Source organism: Corylus avellana (genome assembly GCF_965113065.1).
Source record: "Corylus avellana chromosome 5 unlocalized genomic scaffold, dhCorAvel1.hap1.2 SUPER_5_unloc_2, whole genome shotgun sequence".
NCBI lineage: Eukaryota > Viridiplantae > Streptophyta > Magnoliopsida > Fagales > Betulaceae > Corylus > Corylus avellana.
The window spans coordinates 1-24860 of NW_028290468.1; the positions used below are offsets into that span (position 1 = coordinate 1).

Below are 24860 nucleotides of genomic sequence, written 5' to 3' on the forward strand. Positions count from 1 at the left end.
TTGGATGGTGGAAACGGTGTCCCCGAGCTTTCGAAGCTCATTTTTGAAACCCCATAACACTCCAATCTCTCGGAGAGCAAGAGAACCCAAACTCCTAATGATGCTCCCAGCAGTGTCGTAGAGAACTATTTCAGCCATTTGTGGGTTGTGGGTGGTGAGTCAAGTAAACCGATCTTGAGGGAATTATTGATGATGCAGAGGTGTATAGGATATATTATTGATGATTCAGAGGTGCATCATTGACTTGACGTTCAAACTTTAAAGGGAGTCCATTAGATATGATGTGGCCATGCATGTGCGGCTCATATTTCACATCTTAAATCTTCTTATCATCTCGTGGAATCAATTTCCAAAGGTCATGATCAATATATAATGGGTGGCTCATAGCCGTGTGGTCTTATATGCATGAATAAGAAAGTATTTCATTAAAAAAAAAAAAAAAAAATGTATTTCATTAACAAAGAAATTTTGATATATTATAATTAAGTTATTACGGAATTTACGGTGTCTCTTCTAAACTTTTAATTCAAATAATATCTTCTCTAAACTATCAAAAAAAAAAAAAAACTCAACAAATTTTTTAATAAGATAAAAATATTCTTATAAATTCAAAATAAAAAAAAATAAAAAAAATAAAACAAATTCTTTTTTTTTTTTTTCTTTCATATTTTAAAATTTGGCTACCCCTTTTTTTTCTTAAAAAAAATGGTTTTATTTTATTAAGGGCAATTTCATCACGGGGAAACATTAATTAACAATTTTTGTAATTCAAAAGGTACATTGTCCTAATTAATTAAAGTTTGAAAGATATTGAAAAGAATTGATTTATCAAGTACTCACAAAAAAAAAAAAAAAAAAAAAAAGATTTCTCAAGAAGACAAAAATAGTCCTATAAATTAAAAAAAAAAAAATTAATTAATTTAAAAGAAAACAAAAAATTTTAATGCTCTTTCTTTTATATTTTTGAATTTAGCCACTTTTATATGTTTTTTTTTTATTATTTTATTAAAAGTATTTTCATCATTGATAATTTTTCATAATTTAAAAGGTATGTTGAAAATTTGAGAGAATGTTGAAGAGAACTGAGTCGGCCATTTGTCCTAACATCCCTTACCATGACTTTTAACATTCTTTGCATGAATGGGAACCGATTGCATCATTTTCATTGAAACCGTGTTAGAGGTTGGTCCATTCCATATCATTATCAGTTGAACAGGAAAAGATTTGGAAATCGTGGGAGTCGTTGGTGCATCATTATTCCTTATTCATTGAGTTTTTTTTTTTTTTTTTTTTTTTTTGTAAATTGGACATAATTGTCAGTTGAATCAAAATAGTTGAATGTAACCCGCGTGAATAGTTCAAGGAGTGCCAATTATGTTCGAAGATAATGTAGAGATATTTAGTTGGAAAATGGAACCCGCGTGAGTAGGTGGGACATCACTATTAGTTGAATGGGAAATGTTGAAAAAATGCGGGAGTGGGCAGGAAGAGTTGAATGGAAATAAAAAGAAAAAAAACTTTTAATTGTGAAAATATTTTTTAAAATTATCAAAATATTGTTAATATTCTCCTCAATGACAATGATGAAACAATCCGTAATAAAATAAAAACAAAAAATACTAAAATTTCTAAAAAAAATCTTAATTTTTGAAAATAAAAAATTTCTGTTTAAAAAAAAAAAATTCGTTTAAAAAAATTTGTTTTAAAAAAATTCTTTTTATTTTTTAATTAAAATTTTTCATTTAAAAAAAATTAAAAACTCATTTTTTTTTTTTGGCGAATTTATAGGTGTATTTTTGTCTTATTGAGAAATTTATAACCACATTTTTATCTTTTTGCTAGCTTTGGGGGACATTGACAATGTTTTAGTACTTTGGGGGGACATTATCAAAGTTTAAGAAAACATTGTCAATTGAGTGGTAGTTTGAGGAGGTACGTGAACTTTACCATTTTATTTTTTATTTTTTTCCAATGGCTTACTAGTTTCCCTGTAATTACTTAATTACTTAATTCCTCTATTTGCTTACTCTCCTCAATTTTCTCTAATTCATTATTTTTTGAAATCGGTTAACATAATTGATGAGTAGGTGAAATAATTGTGGGGGTAGAAACAACAACCAATTTTTTTAAATTTGCTTCTTTTTATTGATAATTCTTAAAAGATGGGAATGAATAAAAAGGAGTGTGTATAATTAAATTTTTCTTTCACAATTTCTTGCAAATTTGATTCTACTTTAATTGCTTTTTGTTCTACCAATTATTTTTTCTTTGACAATGTCGAGGTCTTAGCCGAGTCCTAACCGGGTCTCGGCGATATTCCGGCAAAGTCTTGGCAATGGCTCAGTCGGGTCTTGTGATTACAATCAAATCATTGCAATTGCATATCAATTCTTTGTGATTTGATTACCTTATTTGTAGTGTATTCAACTATCCCATTTTTCCTGTAAGTAGGGATATTGATTGATCTTTGTAAATCAATCAAGTGAAATAAGAGCAAAATGCAGCCTATGAGGCTTTATTATGTAGACGTAGATCATAAACCGAATTATTTAAAATCTTGTTTATTTTTTTTATTCCGTTTTGTCTTTATTTTTCTATTTGATTATCATTTCTTTTAACTAATTTCAGAATAAAAAGCTCAAACTCAAATAATAGTTTACAGTTTTAAAAAGAAAAATTATTTTACGGAAATTAAATAAATTTTTCTTTGACAATTTCTTGCAAATTTGATTCTACTTTAATTGCTTTTTGTTCTACCAATGATTTTTTTCTTATCAGACTTCAATTTGTCTAATTTTATTCTATTATCAATTTTAACTTTCTCTAACCATTCAAAAAATTTAACATACTCTTTAATTTCATTCATATATTTATAATAATCATTTCTAATTTTATTTCTTTTTAATTTCGAAAACATCTAAAAAACCATTCCCTTTTTTCATCAATTTCTTTTGATATAAATTCATTTTCAAAGAAATCAAGAGCGCTTAAAAGATACATAAAAGGGCGTATATGCAGGAAACATGATTATGATCAATGTGTAAACACCATAATAAACCACCCAATTGGACCTTAGAGCATTCCTAGTAACTTCACAAAAAATTACTCACCAAAATAATTAAAAGTAAAATTTTCTTTATTTTAACAACTCACCTTTTTCGAACACCCACAGCAGCCTCACTATTTTAATAATCCACTTTTACTATTCTATTTAAATATTATTTTTTAAAGATTTTTTTATTTTTTTCTCTAACTTTTGTATTTTTGAATATTTGCATTTTCCTAATGATCTATTTTAAGAATATTTGTCTTATTTAATATTTTTTAAAATTTGAAATTTTCCGATAATATTCTTTATCGAACGGTAATATTCTTGGTTGGTTTTCTTCGGGAGAAAACCACCCAGATTGTGAAGGAGGAAGTCGGTTTGTGGAGAGAAATGGCTGTAAATGCTAAATGGGCGAGAGAAAAGAAAAAGAGAAAGGAGAAAGGCCTGCAGAGAAGAGAAGAAAAGAGAAAAAAAAAAAAAATTAAAAAATTAAAAAAAAAAAAAGAGAGAAATTATTTGTTTAATCAATAGATGAGTGAATGGTAATCACTATTCACTCACCATTTTATTTTGGTTAAAATAATGAGTCTAAATAGTGAAAATTTAAACCACTTTTATTAAATTACAAATAACTGGAATCCCAATCCCATGTTAAGTATGACTTGAATTAAAAGTCATGTTGGGACCCAGTGGTTTGTCTCCTTCTTCAAGTATGAGAGGTTCTTGGTTCAATCGATTTGCTCCTTTACATGTGGGTTTTGGAGTCCTTCTCCTATGTGTACTTGAACTCCTTGTTTGACTTATAGTAGGAATCTTAGACCAACATGTAAAATGAGAGTTAAGCTTTTATATAAGGAACAAAGCACAAGGTGAATTTGTGTGTGCCAAATGTGAATATATGTGAGCACCAAAGGGAGGATAAAAAGACCGAGATAATTTAAGAGAAGGAGCTACAAGGACTGTCACGGTGTTTTCTTCTTGGTGGTTTTAGAGGAGCCAAAAATAAGTGATTAGAAGAAAAAAGTGCTGCAGAGTGAGAGAAGAAAATAGAGATCAGCCGTCATCTGCTCTAGCAAAAGAAGAGTTTGTACATCAGTCTTTTGTATTCTATTTTGAGAATAATCTTTCTTGTGTAATAGTGAGATTTGAGTGTATTGGGGCTTTGGCATCTAAGTGATTTTCTATCTACTATTTTTGTACTTCATCTTTTGATAGTGATTTCCCCCAGGTAGTCTCCTCCAGTGGATGTAGGCTTGTTAAGCCGAACCACTTAAATGTTGGTGTCGTGTGTGATTTGATTGCTTATCTTTGTTATTCCGCATACTTCTTATTTTTCGCATCTCACGGGTCTTGGGAAATAGGCTTAATTTCCTAACAACTGGTATCAAAGTTTTTGGTTCGAGTGGGAGTGATGGCAGTAGAAGAACGAAAGATAGGAATCGAAAAATTTAACGGCAAAGATTTTGGGTATTGAAAGGTATGGATTGAAGATATTCTTTATGGGAAGGATCTTCATCAACCCATATTGCATCATTATCGTTGAAACCGTGTTAGAGATTGGTCCATCATTCCATATCAATATCAGTTGAACGTACAGGAAAAGATTTGGAAATCATGGGAGTCGTTGGTGCATCATTATTCGTTATTCATTGAGTTTTTTTTTTTTTTGGTAAAGTCCATATACCCCCTCAAACTACCACCCAATTGATAATGTCCCCCCCAAACTTTCAATTGCGACAATGTACCCCCTAAACTACCAAAATATTGTCAATATCCCCCCAAAGCTAGCAAAAAGATCAAAATGTCCCTATATATTTATCAATATGACAAAAATACCCCTAAAATTAAAAAAATAAATAAATAAAACGAAAATTTTAATTTTTTTAATTTTTAAACGATTTTTTTTTTCAACCGAAATTTTTATTTAAAAAAAAAATCAATTTTTATTTTTTTAGATTTTTTTTTTTAAATATGTTTTAAAAAACGAAAATTTTATTTTTTTTAAACGAAAATATTTTAATTTTTTTTAAAACGGAAATTTTTATTTAAAAATTATAAAAGAAAACTTTTTTTAAAAAAAAACAAAAACAAAAAAACAAACGAAAAATTTTCAATTTAACCAAAAAAAAAAAAATCGAAATTTTTTAATTTTTTTTTCAAATAAAAAGATTTTTTTTTAATTTTATTTTAGGTTTTTCCAGAAATTTTAGTATTTTTTTTTTAAAATTTTACTAAGGGTAGTTTCGTTAATGAGGGGTACATTGATAATGTTTTGATAGTTTGGGGGGTATATTGTCGCAATTTAAAGTTTGGAGGACATTGTCAATTGGGTGGTAATTCAATTGGATGGTAGTTTGAGAAGGGTATATAGACTTTTCCTTTCTTTTTTTTTTTTTTTTTTTTTTTTTTTTGTAAATTGGACATAAATAGGTGCATTTATGTGATGAGACAGTAAGCCAGTCAAATAAATATCCAATATTTGCCATTTGACAAATTGGACTTGGTACAATAAATGCAGGGGAAATTTGTGCCTTGGTGGATAAGATTTGGCAAAGCATAGAGAAGGATAATAGTAAAGCTCGAGTTGAGTGGGGTTGCCATGTTCGTTTGTCTCTTAAAACGTGTTGCTTCGTCTCTTAATTTCTTCTTCACCTCCTAAACAACGAATTATATATTACATATTAGGCACTTTCGGTTATTGACCACCAATATTATAAAAGGTTTTACTGCATACCAAAAGCAGCCACTAATCTTCAAGTTATTATCTAATTAATTACCTTCCTATGTTAAGAATAATAGGGATCTCTGGTCCAAGAGACGTCATGATTAAGTATTTTAAAGGACCAAATGTCTAAGTGACACTCTAATTGATACGACTCGCGAATTCGACATGAATTTAACACAAAATTAAGAGGTTAATGTTAGGATTGAATAATCTAATCTGTTTAATTAAATGGATTGGATTAAAATTGTTTTACATAGTTTTATATACATACATCGTCACGATTCAAACCTGACGTGCAAATATGAATTATCACCCCTACTCTAAACTCATCAATTCTTACATGAAACGGGAGTTCTCCAAAATTCTGTCCAAATTTCTTGAAATTTAAGCACAATACTTAAGAAATTCCAATCTATGCTATATTAATTAGGTTGATAAATGAAGGTGGGGTTTGTTTGGTGGGTTTTGTGTAGGGCCTTTTTTGGCAATATATATATATATTTTTAATTTGTTTACGCCATCTAGTATTTAAAAGATCCCCATTAACAGTAGTAGGCATTGGGTAGGTCATTGCTCATCAAATCAGCCAGGCCGTATTGGTATTGACGTATAAGTATTTCAACGATTATCGATGGGTTTATATTTATAAGGACGGTGAACTTAGGTATCTTTATGTTTTTTCATTATCCAAATTAAATTTTTTGCAAAATTTATTCACCAACACCTATGCTATATATGCGTGTCAAATGTAATTCTTCCTTTTTTTCTCTTGGCAAGAAAGAAATTATTTTTCTTTCAATTGAGTGCATTTTATTATTATAATTTCTCACTTTCTTGGAAAACAAGAAGCTGTACGTGACATCAACACGGTTAAAGCTGTGTGGCCGAGTCGGATCCAAAGGTGTTTAATATGGACGGTGAACTGGGTATCTTATAAATCTGCTAACAAAAAAAAGTCCACACTTTTTAAAATTGGTTCGATCTTTGTGAAGTGGAATTTCGTATTATTTGAAGATTGGATTCAATCAGACATGCATTTCCAGAAATTCCAGTTGGGTCTTCCAAGTAAATCCCATTTCTACTTTGCTTGACATTTAAGCCACGCCACTGAAATTGGTGTGAATGGTTCAAGGAGTGCCGTGCCAAAGATAACGTAGAGATATTTAGTTGGAAAATGGAACCTGCGCGAGTCGGTGGGACATCACTATTAGTTGAATGGGAGATGTTGAAAAAAATGCGGGGGTGGGCCAGAAGAGTTGAATGGAAATAAAAAGAAAACCACATCTCATCAAAGACTATATTTTTCAAAATTACCAAAATATTGTTAATATTCCCCTCAATGACAATGATGAAACAATCTTTAGTAAAATAAAAACAAAAAATACTAAAACTTCTAAAAAGAACTTAATTTTTTTTTTTTTAAAATAAAAAATTTCTGTTTTAAAAAAAATAAAATTTTCGTTTAAAAAAATTTGTTTTAAATTTTTTTTTTAAAATTAAAATTTTTCATTTAAAAAAAAATTAAAAATTCATTTTTTTTTTCAAATTTATAGGGGTATTTTTGTCTTCTTGAGAAATTTATAGGCATATTTTTATCTTTTTGCTAGTTTTGGGGTGACATTGACAATGTTTTAGTAGTTTGGAACGATATTATCAAAGTTTGATGATACATTGTCAATTGAGTGGTAGTTTGAGGGGGTACGTGAACTTTACCCTTTTATTTTTTATTTTTTCCAATGGCTTACTAGTTTCCCTTTAATTACTTAATTCCTCTATTTGCTTACTCTCCTCAATTTTCTCTAATTCATTATTTTTTGAAATCGGTAAACATAATTCATGAGTAGGTGAAATAATTGTGGGGGTAGAAACAACAACCAATTTTTTTAATTTGCTTCTTTTTATTGATAATTCTTAAAAGATGGGAATGAATAAAAAGGAGTGTGTATAATTAAATTTTTCTTTCACAATTTCTTGCAAATTTGATTCTACTTTAATTGCTTTTTGTTCTACCAATTATTTTTTTCTTTGACAATGTCGGGGTCTTAGCCGAGTCCTAACCGAGTCTTGGTGATATTCCAGTGAAGTCTTGGCAATGGCTCAGTCGGGTCTTGTGATTACAATCAAATCATTGCAATTGCGTATCAATTCTTTGTGATTTGATTACCTTATTTGTAGTGTATTCACCTATCTTATTTTTCCTGTAAGTAGGGATATTGATTGATCTTTGTAAAAGATCAAAAAAGTGAAATAAGAGCAAAATGTAGCCTATGGGGCTTTATCATGTAGACATATATAGGTCATAAACCAAACTACTTAAAATCTTGTTTATTTTTTTTATTCCGTCTTGTCTTTATTTTTCTATTTGATTATCATTTCTTTTAGCTAATTTCAGAATGAGAAGCTCAAACTCAAATAATAGTTCACAGTTTTTTTTTTAAAAAAATTATTTTATGAAAATTAAATAAGCTTTTTCATCAAACTAAAAATATTTTCTAAAAATTATTTTACGCCAAAACAAATGCAGCTTACCTAAAATGATATATATATTGTAAGTAAAATGATATCTATATATATATATATATATATATATTTGTTGTGGCTCTTGTTTTGTGATAAATATTTGTATGCAGGGTTTGGGAATGCTTTAGTCACAGAAGACATCATATCCACATTTATGAATTTACCCATTTTGCCGCCTTCTTATCCCGTGTCATCACTTGTCGACGTAGAAGTTGAGTGGCGAAGTCATCTAGCAAGTCGTCGGCTTTGTACATATATGACATCCTTTAGCTTTGATAGCATGGTTCTTGGCCTGCTGCTCCTCCACATCCAAAAGCACAGCTTGGATAGTGGAAATCGTGTCGCTAAGCTTTTGAAGCTCAAATTATTGCCTCACTAATTCGCATTTTATAGTGGATAAGTGGTTATTGAAGTAAAAATATCACCATGGTGTGTGACCAAGTTTCTAATTCAAGGCCAATTAATGCCACAATGTTGGTTCAATATGATAAATTGCGAAGCCTTTGTAATCAAGCATGTTCTGTTTCTGTTCTACAAGCCAATATATATGACAACAAAAGCCTATATCAAGCTCATAAATGCCAAGAAATTCAATTTTAATTGAAAAATTCTACATAAGCATGAATTACTTTCATTTTGTTTGAGTTCAATTATTGTAAAAATATTTTTCTTGGATTTGATAATATTTAAACTAAAAGACGCACCAAAGGCAAATTGAATGGGTACAGAATCAGCTTTTGATTCAGTGAGAGGTGTTTGAGCGCAGAAGGAAAATGTATTTGTTGTAAAGCAGATGAACAAGCCAAACTGATAAAAAAGAAAAAAAATAAAAACAAAAACAAAAACAGTAAAAGTAAAGGACACGTTAAAGTGGGGGATGACAGATTATAAATTTCAATGATTTAATGATGAAATTTATTTTTTTAGTTTTAGCAATTTCAATTTTCAGCCTTTCAATCCTTTGATCAGTTTATCTGAACCCAAGTGATAAGTCTTCGCTGACAATGACACGACCTTTTACGAGTGCAGCCTTGACAATCTTATAGCTCATTATGCATTAAATGATTAACTTTTGTTATTTGATTCATTTTTTTTAAAATTGTAATTTTGTATGGTATTAGAACTAGAGGTCTTAAATTTGAATTTTAACTTCATCAATTTGCCTTCGATTTAAATTAAATATTTCATGTTTGGTGCCTCACCTGTTAAATATATCAGCTCGTGTTGGCTCAAAAATTCAGGTTGGCTTGGAATTAATCAGGTTTTGAAGTAGCCTATAAACATCAAATTGTCTTGAATTCTCATTTTCTCCGTCATTTTTTTGATTTAGACCTAGTGGATTATAGAAGATTTGCTTACTTTCTTGGAGATGCTCTAACCCAAGGAGCTTAAAAAGATTTGCTTCCCGAAGTAACATCCAAACCCAATCAACTAAGGAATAAAAGTGTTGATGGTGATCGATCCTAATCCCTGGACTTCTGCTACACTGCCCCAAGCATCATGTATCCACGTTCCCAATTCAAACTGTCCTGGCTGGGTGCCTCATATAGGTGTTCATCAAGGCTATGAGATAATTGTTTTGGTTGTTTTGATATTGGTGTTTATAAAGACTATTATATTATGAGTCTCAGATGAGGTTTCTTAAGATAGTCATCAGAACTTCAACTTCTAACTCATTCTTCTTAAATCTTAAGCTCTAGAATCAAATTGCAGGGATAACTCTGTAAATCCCACTCATCACCAAAGATTGTACTAACTATCAACCAAAAAAAAAAAAAAATCTAATGCAAAACAATGCTATCAGAAATTAAACAAAATGAAAAATGCAGCCTAACCATGCACAGAGGTGCATGGGATATATTATTGATCAGAGGTGCATCGTTGACTTGACGTTCAAACTTTGAAGGGAATACATTAGATATGATGTGGCCATGTGCGGCTCATAAATCTTCTTATCATCTCGCTGAAACAATTTCCAAAGCTCAAAAATGGGTGGCTCATAGCCGTGTGGCGGTCTAATATGCATGAATAAGAAAGTATTTCATTAACAAAGAAATTTTGATATATTATAATTAAGTTATTACGGAATTTACAATCTCTCTTCTAAACTTTTAATTCAAATAATATCTTCTCTAAACTACCAAAGAAAAAAAAAAAAAAAAAAAAAAAAAAAAAAACTCTACAAATTTTTGAATAAGATAAAAATATTCTTATAAATTCAAAATAAAAAAACAAATTCTTTTTATTGTTTTTTCTTTTATATTTTAAAATTTGGCTACACTTTTTTTTCTTATAATTTTAGTTATATATATATATATATATATATATATATATAATGGTTTTATTTTATTAAGGATAATTTCATCACAGGAAAACATTAATTAACAATTTTTGTAATTGAAAAGGTACATTTTCCTAATTAATTAAAGTTTGAAAGATATTGAAGAGAACTGATTTATCAAGTACTCACAAAAAAAAAAAAAAAAAAAGATTTCTCAAGAAGACTAAAATAGTCCTATAAATTAAAAAAATAATAATAATAATTTAAAAGAAAACAAAAATTTTTAATGCTCTTTCTTTTATATTTTTAAATTTAGACACTTTTTATATGTTTTTATTTTTATTTTTTATTAAAAGTATTTTCATCATTGATAATTTTTCATAATTTAAGAGGTATGTTGAAAATTCGAGAGAATATTGAAGAGAACTGAGTCGGCCATTTGTCCTAACATCCCATACCATGACTTATAACATTCTTTGCATGAATGGGAACCGATTGCATCATTTTCGTTAAAACCGTGTTAGAGGTTGGTCCATTCCATATCATTATCAGTTGAATCGAAATAGTTGAATGTAACCCGCGTGAATAGTTCAAGGAGTGCCAATTATGTTCAAAGATTATGTAGAGATATTTAGTTGGAAAATGGAACCCGCGTGAGTAGGTGGGACATCACTATTAGTTGAATGGGAAATGTTGAAAAAATGCGGGAGTGGGCAGGAAGACTTGAATGGAAATAAAAAGAAAAAAAACTTTTAATTGTGAAAATATTTTTTAAAATTATCAAAATATTGTTAATATTCTCCTCAATGACAATGATGAAACAATCCTTAATAAAATAAAAACAAAAAATACTAAAATTTCTAAAAAAAAAAAAAAACTTAATTTTTGAAAATAAAAAATTAAAAAATGCGGGAGTGGGACATCACTATTAGTTGAATGGGAAATGTTGAAAAAAATGCGGGAGTGGGCCGGAAGAGTTGAATGGAAATAAAAAGAAAACCACGTCTCGATCACCAAACTTTTAATTGTAACAATATTTTTCAAAATTATCAAAATATTAGCCGAGTCCTAACCGGATCTCATTGATATTCCGGTGAAATCTTGGCAATGGCTTAGTCGGGTCTTGTGATTACAATCAAATCATAGCAATTGCGTATCAACTCTTTGTGATTTGATTACCTTATTTGTAGTGTATTCACCTATCCTATTTTTCCTATAAGTAGGGATATTGATTGATCTTTGTAAAAAATCAATCAAGTGAAATAAGAGCAAAATGTAGCCTATGGGGTTTTATCATGTAGACGTAGGTCATAAACCGAACTACTTAAAATCTTGTTTTTTTTTATTTTTTTTTTTATTCCATCTTGTCTTTATTTTTCTATTTGATTATCATTTCTTTTAGCTAATTTCATAATGAGAAGCTCAAACTCAAATAATAGTTTACAGTTTTAAAAAGAAAAATTATCTTACGGAAATTAAATAAACTTTTTTATCAAACTAAAAATATTTTCTAAAAATTATTTTACGCCGAAACAAACGCAGCTTAGCTATATATATATATATTGCAAGTAAAATGATATATATTTGTTGTGCTTGTTTTGTGATAAATATTTGTTTGCAGATCTAAGGATGCTTTAGTCACAGACAACATCATCATATATATGCACATTTATATATGAATTTACCACTTTTGCCATCTTCTTATCCCGTGTCACCACTTGTTGTCGTAGAAGTTGAGTGGAGAAGTCATCCAACAAGTCGTCGGCTTCGCACATGGCATCCTTCAGCTTTCCAAGCCAATCTTTGATAGCATGATTCTTGGCCTGCTACTTCTAAGCTTGGATAGTGGAAACCGTGTCCCTAAGCTTTTGAAGCTCAAAATTTTTAATTTTAATTAAATATTTAATATAGTAGATAAGTGCTTATTAAAATAAAAATATCACCAGGGTGTGTGACCAAGTTTCTAATTCAAGGCCAATTAATGCAACAATGTTGGTTCAATATTGTGGCATCAGAAATTAAACAAAATGAAAAATGCAGCTAACCATGCATAGGGCCAAGCATCGCCATCACCAAACTCAGCTGATTAATTGGTGGCGCCGCTGTTGTTGCCATCAGCAGAGTCATAGAGCCAAGTTTCAACATAAGGTTTTCGCTAATAGTAATCCTTTCAGCAACGTCTTGTCATTGATGATTATATGTACATCATTAGTGACAACTATACACAATCGTCGTTGATGATAAGTGTTCTAATAATGTTTTTTTTTTTTTTTTTTTAAGAAATAAATGGCTATTGCTTTTTTTTTTTTTCCTTTGCTAATTACTGTTTAATTTTTTTTTTTTGGTATCAATTATCCAAATCCCACTTATTACTTAACATAGAAGAACAAAACAAAACACAAAGAAGAAGAAAAAAAAAACCCCCCTCAGCTAAATTGACTAGAACAGAGCATAGAACAAAATCATATAACATATTAACATATATAGTAAAAGAGATTGGAAAATAAATGGAGTACAAAATGCATAATTTCATTACGGCAGAAAACTTTGGACAAGGTAACAAAGCGAAGCTACGATATGAATCTGAAGAACCTAGCCTCTTTCACAAATCCTAAAGATAATTTTGAATCTACACAGTTGGGACCCCTCCCAGTGAGATTTGCACAACCTTCACAATACATTAACAGCATGGCTTAATGTAATTTGCACGATTTAGAGGAAGTAGAGTCATTTACAAGTCACGATGAGCATCGAATTCATGACATGCATTAGAAGCTGAACACTGGTGAGCTCAGAACTAGTAATTGTAGGCCAGCTACGTTGATGGTTGATCAAGATGGGCCGCACATGTATTGCACTCATCAAGTCTGTTGGGATTATGACAATAGCCACATCTATCATCCAAACAAGTTTTTAGGGTAGATCGTTGCAGATATCACAAGCTAATTGCTGCAAAAGAGAAAGCAGTACTCCTTGAAAAGATCCCCCGCACATTAACCTGAATAAAACAAAAAGGCATTTGTTAACATATACAATAGTTTCCAAGCACTAGTCAAGAATTCATTTAAGAAGTTGAGGAGCATATAATATATGAAAAAAAGATATGCACAACCATGGCCATATGCTCTTATGAGCTGCCAAGATTACCAAGTCAGAAAATAGCAATGGGAAATATATGCTCATTTTTAAAATTTAAAAACCCATTGCGAAGGGAAAGGTTTACTTGACAAACATTATTGATAACTAGTCGTTTTCAAGGTAACTAGAAGGGATCGAGTCACAAAATGTAACTAAGAACCATAACTCAAATTCATGAAGCACACAATTTAAACAAAGGATTTTTATTTATATAGCTCAAGGATGATTTGGTACAATTTACAGAGAGAGAGAGATTGAGAGAGAGCATAGTTCTAAGTCAATGATCTGCTGATTCCACATCAATGTTGATATCAGCAATGATTTTGATGATTTCTACTAGTAATCCAAGTCTATCTGCTGTCTCTATATAAAGTAAGCTGTAAATTGGAGAGAAAAATGCACCCATTCTTTGCAAACAAGTATCAAACTTCATTCAGAGTATGACCTCCCAATAGGTTGGATCGTGCGAAGGTAGAACCACAAGAACATAAAAATGAACAACAAATTATAATGCTAAAAGACAACTTTTTTTTTTTGGATGAATAAGCAACTTCATTAACAAAACAAACCAAGAACATACCAACAACTAATACAAACCTGATTAACAGACTGAAAACAGCCTACACAGAGGCCAAAAAACAACAAACATCAGAAAAAACGCTAGCTAACAGCCCAAACAATTAAACCAAACCCTTACAAAGGGCTAAACAATAGCCTCAAATCAGAAACAAAATCCAACAAAACAGAGGAAAAAGACCCTATCCTCAAAGAAGCCACATATGAAATCTGCAGCAACACCCTTACAGAGGAAACGGATTATCCTCAAAACCATAAACAAACCTAAAAAAACCTGCAACATATCATCAACAAAACAGACTTTCAGACAAGTTCCATAAGGAGCAGAGTAACATATTCTCCCTAGTCCTTGGGAACTTTCCTTTCCCAACAATTCTAGCACGAACTTCCCACAATACTTTCTTCAAAATCTGCTCCTCAGTGTGTGGATGGCCTGCATGATTAATTTCATTTCTAGTGCACCAAATGTTATAAGTTGCAGAACCCAAAGCCAGCCTATAGAGCAAGCCTTTAAGAGTGTTACAACTCCAAGAACTACATCCCAGCTGAAGAATATCCTCCCATATAATAGGGGGATTAGCCACTTTGCATCTAGTCATACAAAACTTCCAAATTCTATAACAAAAGCTACATTCAAAAAATAAATGGTTTCAGCTCTCCATTTGATTCCTGCAAAAACAGCATTGAATATCTCCTCTATAACCCCAACTCAGCAACCTTACTCCTGTAACCAACCTATCCTTCATGGCAAGCCATAAAATGAAAGCTTGCTTAGGAATGGCTAAAGAAAACCAGACTAGTCTCCACCACTCAATCTGATCCATTTTTTCCTTATGAGCCTCCCAAGTATCTGAACTTACATAGATACCTTTCCTAGAAGCAATCCAAATAGGTTTATCACAAGAACCCAAACTGATTTCAATAAGCCGAGTTTAATATCCACCAAGGCTTCAGACCTAGCAGGCCTCCAAAACCATTCTCCATTATGGATAACAGAAGATAATTTTGCCTCCACACTACTTTGAGCATCATAAACAACTCTAAAACTATACTTAAGAAGAATGCCATCAGGATGCCAAAAATCCAACCAGAGATGTATATTTCTTCCATCCCCAACCTCAAATCTCAAGAACTTCTTAGCAGTATCCCTCAACCTGAGAAGCTTCCTCCAACACCAAGAGCAATTCCGTGGTATATTGACACTCCAAAAACTCCTGTGTTTCAGAAAATTTGCCTTAATCCAAGCCACCCACAAAGAACCTGATCTAGCAAACAAACTCCATATGTGCCTAAGCATAGAGGTTTTATTCCAGACATCAATTCTCTTCAGCCCCAAACCACCCTCTTTCTTAGGAAAACAAATATCATTCCAAGCCACTTTTGCTCAATAGCCTCCACATCCTTCCCATTCCATAAAAACCTATTAAATTTCTGCTCAATAGCATAAAAGACAACTTAATCACAAGTAGCAAACCTCCTCTTAGGTCCATCTTCCTTGACTTGTATATGAGTTGCAATATCAACATCAAGCTACAGAACAAAATCACAAACTTCAGTTCCAACTTGTAAAGTTACAGAAAACACATGAAATTGAAGTTGGTTGAGCTAACTAGCTCATAGCCATAAATAATTGTTCAGATATAATAGTTTATGAGAAAGGCATACGGTAGAAGAATTGAATAAGACTGCTAATTAGGTTGCATGCAAGAAAAATCTTTCATCAATGGAAAGCCTGCTGTGCAGATGAGCACACCATTATGCAATTGGAATTCCTTTCAGGTTGTTATTAAAACTAAATAAATAATGTAATTGGGTTTATTGTATTACATTAACCATTCATATTTGTCTAATCTTTGTAATATGAAACTTAAATTCTTTTCCACCCATGTGTTTAAAACTCAACAAAATCCAATAAATACGTGTTGCATTTAGTGCCCTCAAAGAATCCAGTTGTGGTAGAATTGAACTATTAAACTTGCGTATTAATGTGAAATCAATATTTACTTTCAATTCTTAAAATGAAATCTAAGTCCAGTCAAGTTTCACTCACAAAATGTCACATCCGTAAGAGAAGCATATTCATGTTTCAGTCACAAATGCTAAGCACGATCAAAGCTTTAAGCTTTAAGCAAGAGAAGCATGGAAACCAAGCCAGCACTTGAAAAGCTAGATGAAGTGGAACACAGGACAATATATGTCAACTTATTGCATGGTTGCAGCGTGAAGAAGTTTCAAATCTTAAATCCATATATGTCAGTGCTTCAATTGGTTCTGCATATGATTGAAAATCAGAAATTCTCCAAAATATCAAAACTCTTAAGAGTGAAAAAAGGAAGAAGGAATAGCATTGACATTTTAACATTGGTATGGGTGGTTCTATATTCTATGCCTAAAGAAGTCAAAGATGCAGCAAATTCTGAAACAAATTCCACTATCAACCCAAAGAAATTTTCATAATTTTATAAACTACCATACTTATTCTAAATCAAGAATTAGTTTTGCTTACTATGTATATGAAATAATTACTTTTTAAAAGATTTTGACAAAACCCTTACTAATTTAACAATTTTACGTATTCAACTTTTGCTTATATATCATCTCTAACAAATAATATGATGATGCATTTAATTTGCTAAATGTGATATAAAAGACTTAAAGTAATAATCATTTAATTAATAGTTTAAGAGTAGGTATATCAATAAAAAAATGTGTAATAGAGTCGTAGTAGAGCAAAGAGTGAGATGAGAGATCAATAGATTATAAAGATTAGGAGTTGTAAAGGAAAAGAGGAGAAGATGGAATTATGAAAAGAAGTTAAATAATCTTTATAAGGAAAGTACGAGGTTGGCCTTGATTGATTTAACAAAAAGGTAAATGATTGATTTGCTAAATGTGAAATTTGCAAGGGGCTGTGTTGTTTGAAATAATGGTGCTCTGTCTACATATACCTTTGCCTGTACAAAGCCATGATACTTAGACAAGCTCAGCTTCTTCTTCTTCTTCTTTTTTTTTTTTTTTGCCTAATTAAAAAAAGGTAAGTGGGAGAGATTAACTGTTGCTATTTTATTTGTGCGTGATTATATTAGTATTTACTCGCTGGGAGCTGCACATGAGGACCTAGACAGTAAAAACTGCAGACGCTCCTTCAAGTCTAACAGAGCCGTAGTCTGACCCAGCCCCATAGATCGAGCATCAATGAAAATTAAGGTGGTTTACACTAGACAAGCTCATCGTAATAAAGTGTGGTTGAATTTAGAGGTTGTCTGAGCAATTTCAAAAATTTTAGGGTGTTAACATCTGTTATTTTACATGTTTGTATGCCTTAAAATGATTCATGTCTCTCACTTTTGCTTAAATTGTGACCAGTTTCACTATCAATGTGTGCATCTCGAGATTTAAATATCAAGATCATGCTTCTAATCCAAACAAAGCTATCAAACACATTTTAAAAAACATGTTGAAATCAGGATAAATACCCAAACGATTCTTGAGGAGGCACCACTTTCAGCTCTACCTCTTTCCCAGGGTTTCCTTCGGAGGGAAAAAAGCTTCATTTTATAGATCCCTTCTTCGCCTCAGTTGTGAAATGAGAGTTTTGGAGTAAGGAGCGAGTTAACTGAAAACGGCATAATTCCAAGGCAAGAGGAAGTGGAAGCATGAAACTAGGGGCAAAGAGAAATAGAAATCACAAACCAGTACTTATAAAGTAAGATGAAGAGGATCACAATTCACAGGACGATATAAGAGGAGTTCAATCCTTTCAGCAAATGATAAGATGAGCACCCTTTTCACAAAAAAACTTCGGTCAGGTTCCACTCGCATCTACTGCTTCAACTTTCAGCACCTTGTGATCTTTTAGATGATATCGATATTGTGGTTGGTTTAAGTAAAGAAATCAATCGTGGAATGAGCAATTGTAATGATGAAAGCAATGAGATCTAATTCCCGACTTGTCAACTTATTGCACAGTTGCAGAGTGAAGAAGATTCGAATTGGTATGTCACTATGTCAGCGCTTCAATTGTTTCTGCATATGAAATGGGATAAATAAGAATTTCTCCAAAATATCAAATTCTTGGAGTGAAATAAGGAAGAAGAAATAAAATTGACATTTTAACATTGGTAGTATATATATGAGTGTTTCTATGCCTAAAGAAGTCAAAAGATTTAGCAAATTCTAAAATGTGTTGTCACTAATACAATTCCACCATCAGATAAAAAAGATAAACTTATACCAAGTCTTTTGTCTGTCTCTGCCTTCTTTAAATAAGTGAGATTTTCATATCCAAACAGCTAGGAGTCTCCACATGATTCCCACAAGCCATTTCATGAATTGCTCATTTCAATCAAAATAACCAAATACCAAATTCACCAATAACTCAAAACTTTTCCAGTGAAAATAATAAACATGTAAATTTCATCCATGGATGGAGCTACTTGCAGTTAGGCTCCAATAGCAGTAACAATGAAAAGAGTGTGCCCAAAACGTTCAACAGGATCTAGATTTGACATCGAGAAAATCCTAACATAGTAATGCCAAAATTTGTATTAAATCTTTGTGAAAATTTGGGAGGGGATTAACTTCCCTGGTATATTATAAGTCTTTTACCTAATACGTAACACTACCGTTTGTAGAATTTAAATTTCAAATTGCAACGCGAAAATAAAGAAAACAATACTGGAAATGCCGTTGAAGTGAAAGATAGGAAACAATACTGGAAATGTTAGAGCCTTGCACAAATCTGATTCTCAGCAAGGTCTGAAGAAGTGTCTATACTTCAAAAGCCATCCTGACTTCCTGCATATGAAATCAAATATGATATGTATTAAAAGCCTGACTGAGTGAAATTAAGATGAACAAGAAGAAAAAAAAAATAAAAAAATACAGAGTAATTGGTGACTTAAAAAACCTGAACAAGTTGGCTATCCAGGCTTTCTTTCCATTCCCAATAATTACCATTACCGCCATTTCTAAAGTTTGGGATGTGAGCAATCTTGGGCCAATCCTCTCCCATTTCTTGTTCACATCTTTCCTCCAAGCGAGGACATTTTGCAATCCACAAATGACGTAAAGAGGTGAGGCGGCGCATACCTTCGGACAGTGATATTAAATTGGGACAATCGAGGATCCCAAGCTCTTGAAGAGAAGTGAGGTTGCCAATCCAATCCGGCAAACACACCAAACTAGGGCAATCAATAATTTGAAGCCCTTGCAGAGTGGTAATATCTGTAAGCTCTCTTGGGAGAGAAACCACGTTTGGAAGATCTACTATAGATAGATGGCCAAGTCTTGTAGGTACAAGGCAATGTGCGCCATCTTCATTCTCATTGCTGATAAGTTCCTTGCAGCCCCCAATACAGAGATTTTTCAGAGCGGTGAGATGTCCAAAGAGGGGAGACATAGATATTCGCAATTTCGGACAGCTCCAAATCTTTAAAGTCTCAAGAGAAGGGAGGTTTTGCAGCCACTCTTCCGGAAGAGATTCAAGTTCCTTTAATCCTTGAAGACGAAGAGACTTCAATTTGGAGAGACCGGAAAAGGAGGATGAAGAGAAGGGTGTTGTTTCGCTCTTTGGTGCTACGTCTGGTATTAGAGACATCATAGGGCAATCAGTAATATACAAAATAGAAAGGCAAGGAAATGATGGGAATAATGGAAGATGATGATGTGGCTCATGCGCTACTGTTACTGTTTCCCTTATCCTCGACCATCCCTTCAACTCAGGCAATGTATCAAGCCAGAGATATTTTAGGGGAGAAGAGGAAAAGTCACTACCATCATTGCTTATGTACTCCAGCGCACTCAAGTTCAAAAGACTAAGACGCTTGAGAAAAGGGAATCGGTTCAATGGTGGGATATGTTGGCACCATTTACATCCCACTATGCTCATATCAGTCAAATTCGAGAGTGAGGACACCCAACTAGATAACCTCACACCTGCATATCCTTCTATAGTTAACATTTTCAAATTTAGGTGTGGCCGAAGGTTTTCCAACACTTGTTCATCATTTGTAATTGCCTTACCACTATCATCATCAGCTTCTTGGTCCTAACTTAAGAACAGATCGTCAATGTATTGCTTCCTCTCCAAGTTTGCAGCCTTGGCTTCCAATGGAGAAGATTTTAAGTGCTTTATACCCTTGATAAGTAATTGTCCTCTCAACTCATTGAAACCATCAAGATCGCCTAGCCCACTCTCCTGCTTTGGAACACAACTTTCCTTCATCCCTAACTTGTAAAACGTTAGTCTTTGGAGAGCGGTCAACTTTCCCAGTCCATGCGGCATATGAGTCAAGCTCTCACACCCAAAAAACGTAAGATGCCTAAGGTTGATCAAGTTGCTTGTGTGTTTAGGCAATTCTTTAAGCCCACAACAATAGTCAAGTCTTAATGTTTGCAAATTTTGCAATTTAGTTATAGAAGTGGGGAGTAGTTTGATATCTTTATTCCAAGAAAGATCAAGAAATCTTAAATGCTTTAACTTGCCGATGGAATTTGGTACTTTTTGAATACTCGTACAACTCATATTCAATGCACGCAAGCATTTAAAACTTGAAATAAGTGTATCATAAATCTGCTTATTCCAGTCAAATACTGCAATGTTCGCAATCAAACTTTCATCAAATATTGCAAATGGTTGAATTCGTAGAAGAAGGGTTCTCATTTTGTCAGCCTTGCACAAAAGAGCTAGAATATCCGGCAAGGAATTTAAAGAATTAAATGCCACATGACGAGTTCTTTCAACTACTATTTCTCCATTTGGATTTGAAATTATGCACTCATCCCCGGCTACTGATCGCGCAACATCATGCATAAGGTCATGCATTTTGCAATTGGATATATCACCCATAACACCTCTTTGTATGTCTTGGAAAAACGACCTCTGAAGCAATTCCATAAAATACTCACGACCAACATCTTCAAGACATCTGTTTCTATCTGATGAATAAATAAAGCCTTGAGCTATCCATAGTTGAATCAAATACTTCACTTCAATGTAAGTATCTTTTGGATACAATGAACAAAAGGCAAAGCATTGCTTCAATTTTGACGGAAGATGATCATAACTCAACTTAAGTATTGAGAAAATACCATTGTCTTGTTCAGTTATTTTGTAAAGTTCATTGTTTTTAAAATACAACCAATCAGCTTCTGAATTTTGGAAATATAATAGACTCCATATAGTCCTTATAGCAAGAGGAACTTGCACACACCTTTGTACGATCTCCCTTCCTATTTCTACTAGCTTTGGATTCTTTGGCTCTTCCCCATCTTTAAATGCCATTCTCTTAAATAAATTCCAAGAATTGCTTTCAGATAGACCTCCCAAAAGATACGGAGACAATGTGTCAGTAATCTCTGCAACTTTTATGCTGCGTGTAGTAATCAAAACTTTGCTTCCCCTCAAGCCACCCAATAAAAATGTTTCCAAGCTCAACCATGTATTGCGATTGTCGTTCCATACATCATCTAAAACAAGTAAATATCTCTTCCCATCAATTTCTGCTCTAAGCTGACTTTGCAACAAATCCATCTCATGGCTTTCAAGTCTCTTCTTAGTGGCAGATTCTATGAGCTTTGCAACAACAATTTTCACGTCAAAAGAATCAGAGACGCATGCCCACAACCTCAAATCAAAATGTCTTTCGACCTCCTCGTCATTGTACACATATTGAGCAAGCGTGGTCTTGCCTAGTCCACCAATCCCAACTATGGGAATGATTGAAACATTCTCTTTCACATTGGAATTCAATAACAACTCTTTAACGGCCTTCTTTTCATCTTCTCTTCCAATGACTTCTTCCTCACGTACAAAAGAGTGTGTATTTTCTCTCTTCTTATGCTCAAATTGTGTCCCTATAGGGCGCTCGGTGAAGCCAAATTTGATCCTATCAGTTGTGATTTCATCTAGTCTTGCCGTAATTGCCTTGATCCTATGACCCATTTTAAGGCTATATGCAAGCTGGTTCGATTTGGAAAAGAAGAGGTATACCTGTAATACACCCCAAATATTTAGTATGGTCCATTTTGATAGTTAAACAATTTTTGGGCTATGTTTGTAACCAAGGAAAATATGAAGGTCATGACTGGAATTGTAATTATATAGTTTAAGTTAGATTATTTATTTTATTTATTTAAAACAACTCATTCGAATCCGATCGTTGTAATAGTTATAGAATTATCCTACCATTGAATAGTTGGGTTTACAATTATAATGAACAAATTGTTGTTGTGGATTTATTCTTTCAAAATGTTGTTAAGGTATTAATATAAACTATGTAATGATAGGTAATAATGACGTTGAATTTTGTAAATATTAGGGATATACATGCATGTGGATATTAACCATCTGCATTCGCTATCCGCATATATGGATGCGGATGTAGATGCGGTTAATAACAGCATCCACATATTCTTTATATATAATACTTTTATATTTTTTATATATTATATTTATTAAATTCACCAAAACGATATCATTTTTGATCAAATATGTGTTATGTTTACATTGTTTTCGGTTTTTTCTCTTCACAATTCACTCATTCACTTGGGCAAAAAGGCAAAAGTAATGTGAGATCAATATATTTTCAAAATATTAGGGTTTAAAAAAAGAAATGAATTAAACAAGTCAAAAACACTAAAAAATGGTCTAAATTATTTTCAAAATCATCTAAAATAGGTTCTAATAGAGGCCCAAAGAAAACCCAAGCAAGAGATTAAAATAGGCCCATTACCTAAAATGCGAAAAGCAGAACCGCATTCATTCACGGCAATAACAGCGTGAATACATTCGCATCCGCATGTATACCCAGAGTAAATATGCAAGCTGGTTGGATTTGAAAAAAATAAGATCCGTACCTGTTTTGCCTTCTTATCCCGTGTCATCACTTGTCGCCGCAAAAGTTCAGTGGAGTAATCATCCAGCAAGTCGTCGGCATCGTACATGGCATCCTTGAGCTTTTCAAGCCAATCTTTGACCTCATGGTTCTGGGCCTGCTTCTCTTCCGCATCCAAAAGCACAGCTTGGATAGTGGAAACCGTGTTCCCCAACCTTTTAAGCTCGTCTGTGAAACCAGAGAGCAGTCCAGTCTCTTGGAGAGTAAGAGAGCCCAAACTCTTAATCATACCCGCAGCAATGTTGAAAAGAACCGATTCAGCCATTTGTTGTTCGTAAGTCGAGTGAATGCTAAAAGCTGCTGTTGATTCAGTGGGATCGAGGTGTCGGACAGGAGAATTAAGGAAGATGTGTTTGCTGTGAAGCGGATGGACATGGCCAATTGCCATAAAAAGAACCAACGTGCCTATAAAAAAATCCAAAAACAAAAAGAAACATTAAAAAAATATTGAAGAAAGAAAGAAATTAAAAATAATAATAATAGTATTGAGAGAGCCATCGAGTTTGAATACAAGATTATTAATGTATTAATGTATTATAAAGTTTGAATTATTGTGCGAATCCAAATTAAATATGATGGTCTCATCAATTTCTAAGAATACAGACAAGATGCAGGCATCGTGATGCATAAGAATCCAAAGCAAAGTTGGTGTAACGTCAAGTGTGTCGGGGAGTTGCTTTCTTCACCCACCCAATTTACTATCTTTTTATTTCCGTTGCCTTCACCCACCCACCGACTTACATTCATTAAATTTGAAAAGAGTCCATCAGATCTAACGTGGCCATGTGCGTTAATTTCTCTCTCTTTTTTTTTTTTTTTTTTTTTTTTAAAGAAAATTAATCTGATTTGATTAATAGTGTCAAGAGCATAAAAGCTCTTATAATCACAAAATATACAGTTCTGCAAGATCATAGCCGAAGCTAAAAGATTATACGTTAAAAAATCAAAAACATACAGATCTTACAATGAAAAACCAATCTATGACGTCAAACATCCGCTATCTCAGCTCGATCTTTAGTTTATAGAACAGATCTGCTAACGCAGACTCCTTTCGGGGTACAGGAAGCCTTTTCTCAGGTATGAGCAAAATACCCACACCCAAACCATTCCTCTCTCGACCCGAAAGCTAGAAGCATTATTCACATCCTCAGCCCAACGGCTAGAACCATAAAATAAAAAACAAAAACAAAAACCCCACAAGCAGCAGCGGAGGAGCACGGCATCGTAGACATTCCTTCGGAAGACACGCCTTGGCTGAAGAAGACAACCAGATCTAAGGCTGAAGAGACTAGATCTAGATCTACAAACAAGATCTACAGCAACCCACCAAAAACGGAAACCGGTGGAGCCTACAGAGAAGACGTCGAGCACTGCTACCGTGAAAGGGGAGAAGAGAAGATCTAAATCTAGATCTTCCCTCCTCTTGGATGGGTGTCTATATTATGTTTTTGGCCTCTGGAGTTGGAAGGCCTTATTAAATTGGGCGTCTTAGGCAATTGCCTAATTGGCCTAATGATCTCCATATTTTAGTTCTTAGATCTTATCATCTAACCATTTTTGTATCATCTAGCTAGCTAGGGTGTGGTTTAGTGGATTCAAAAATATTCTCAAAAGTGTCCTAGTACACACTAGATGGTTCAAATTCTGCCATGAGAATGTCTATGCAGTGAAAAC

The 24860-nt window shown here is 32.8% G+C and overlaps 1 long non-coding RNA gene and 1 pseudogene across 1 annotated transcript; both read right to left on the bottom strand.

Moving 5' to 3' along the window:
* Window positions 1-13144: 13144 nt before the first annotated feature.
* LOC148582965 (uncharacterized) lies at window positions 13145-18490 on the bottom strand. The gene is made up of 3 exons (XR_015909525.1): window positions 17766-18490; window positions 15764-15819; window positions 13145-13573 (listed from the first exon to the last, which is right to left on the bottom strand). It is a non-coding gene; the product is annotated as an uncharacterized LOC148582965 (long non-coding RNA).
* A 569-nt stretch (window positions 18491-19059) lies between these two features.
* LOC132181622 (putative disease resistance protein RGA1) lies at window positions 19060-23451 on the bottom strand (annotated as a pseudogene).
* Between the last annotated feature and the right edge of the window lie 1409 nt (window positions 23452-24860).